Genomic DNA, 843 nt, shown 5'->3' on the forward strand with positions numbered 1-843 from the left:
GGGCGGGGGGGGGGGGGAGAGGCGGGTGTGCGTCAGTGGCAACTTTGAGTTGATATAAATGAAGCAATAGGAGTTGAAAGTATAGTGAGTAGGAATGCCTTAGAACCAAGCCTTGGGAAACTACTCAAAGCCGAATGGCAAAGGAGACTGAATATGGAGGTGAGGGCCGGGCACGGGGGTATTAAGGGGATGAGGGAGTAGGGGGAAGCAAAAAAAAAAAAAAAATGATGTGGGAAAAGGGAGGCACAGAAATTGTGCTGCCTTGATAGCCAGAATATTTAAAGGAAAAAATAATTAACTGGGTTAAATGCTATTAAGGTCAAGACTAGGACTAAAACCATCTACAAAAGATTTAGCAACATGGACATTATTAATATTGAATTGCACCTTTCCTTGTATGCTATATAATTTTCTATAGGTTCTGAGAAGGAATTTAGTAGAATTCAAGGCCTAGGCCTCCCTTGAATAAGTGATGTTTAAACCTACTTTGGAATGAAATTTTGAGGATCCTAATTCTTCTGTGAATCTTAGTTCTTCCTTCTGTTCAAAACCACGTCTGCCTTCTACTGTGAGCCTTTGATTCCAACTGATCTTGGCTAAGACTTCCCATTATGTTGTCCCCAGTTCTTAGATGACACAAGTGGCTCAGCTCCTCTGGAGACAGAAACATGAATGCATCTTAGTTCAGATATGCACTTACCCATGCTTTTGTATAAAGCTGTAATGCCACCTGGTGATCATAAGGATAAGAAAAGTCAAACTTTTTCAATTGAGTAATTAATTATTGAGGATTTGCTTAATGGCTTATCAACAAAAATACACACTGGAAATCAAAGTTAATAC

Source organism: Pteropus alecto, unplaced genomic scaffold, assembly GCF_000325575.1.
Source record: "Pteropus alecto unplaced genomic scaffold, ASM32557v1 scaffold78, whole genome shotgun sequence".
Lineage (NCBI taxonomy): Eukaryota > Metazoa > Chordata > Mammalia > Chiroptera > Pteropodidae > Pteropus > Pteropus alecto.